We start from the raw sequence: 1,475 nt of genomic DNA, 5'->3' as shown, positions 1-1,475 counted from the left end.
TAACAGAGAGAGTTGATAAGGCTAATGTTGTTGATATGGTGAACATGGACTTTCAAAAGATGTTTGATTCAATATCAGACACCAGACTTTTGAGTAATGTTATAGGTCATGGAATAAAAGGGACAGTAGCAACATGAATCCAAAATTGCTGATTGAAATAGAGAATAATGACTAATAAGTGTTTTTCAGGCTGTAGGAAGTTGGTATTTCCTACGGCTCATTATTGTTACCCTTGCTTTCCTGATTTATATTAATAATTTTGGAGTGCATAAGTCAATTTCAAAGTTGCAGAGTTAAAGAACATGGAAGATTGCAAACTCTGAAGAGAGTGCCTGGATACTTAGAATGAATGACTTGTGTTATGAGGAAAGATTGGACAGGCTGGGCTTGTTTTCAATAGAATTTGGAAGATCAATGAATGATTTGATTTAAATTTCTGATATCCTGATTTGTGTTGATGAGGTTGCTGTGGAAAGGATATTTACTCTTTTGGGTAAGTCACTGTTTTAAACTTAGGGTTTGTCCATTGAGGACAAAGACTAGGGAATTCTTATTCTCTCAGTGGGTTTAAAGACTTCGGAGCACTGCCTCAAAATGCAGTGGATGCATGGTCGTTGAATACTTTTAAGGTGGAGGTACAACGATTCTTGTTAGGCAAGGGAAGTAAACATTTTTCTAAATTCATTCTTGGGACGCGGACTTCGCTGGCTGGCCAGCTCTTATTGAATGGGAATATGGAAGTTGAAACACAAACAGACCAGCCATGATATTATTGAACGGTGGAGCAGCCTTTATATGCTGAATGGCCAACGTTTGCTCCTAATTCCTACATGTGCGTATGAAGTGTAGAACTTCAAAGTTAGTGGAACGTATAAATAAATGGTAGATAAGTTCAGTGGGAAGAGTGTAGCGGGATACATTTTAGCAGAAAGATATCAATTGAAGGGTATTACTCTAAATGATATGCAGGAGCAGATAGACCCGGAGTGTACATCTGCTTTAATCATTAAGGGTGGCAAGACAGGTGGAGAGAGTGGTTTTCAAGTGAAGTGGCATCGAGTGCAAGAAGAGGGAAATTCATCAGAGCATTTTTTTCCTTTATTCATTCATGGGATGAGGGCATCACTGGCTAGGCAACATTTATTGCCCATCCCTAATTGCCCAGAGGGCAGTTAAGAGTCAACTACATTGCTGTGGGTCTGCAGTCACATGTAGACCAAGTAAGGACAGCAATTTCTTCCCCTAAAGGAAATTAATAAATCAAATGGTTTTTTCTGACATCCACAAGGGATTCTTGTTTATCACTAGATTCTTAATTCCAGATATTTATTGAATTCAAATTCCACCATCTGCCGTGGCTCGATTCGAACCTGGGACCCCAGAATGTTATCTGGATCGACAGTCTATAGTGCCTATTATACCACCAGCCCTCACCTCCCCTAGCGCCTCAGGTAGAGTATTGCGCACAGTTCTGG

Source organism: Rhincodon typus, chromosome 3 (genome assembly GCF_021869965.1).
Source record: "Rhincodon typus isolate 14 chromosome 3, sRhiTyp1.1, whole genome shotgun sequence".
Classification (NCBI taxonomy): domain Eukaryota; kingdom Metazoa; phylum Chordata; class Chondrichthyes; order Orectolobiformes; family Rhincodontidae; genus Rhincodon; species Rhincodon typus.
This window is presented reverse-complemented; position numbering follows the sequence as displayed.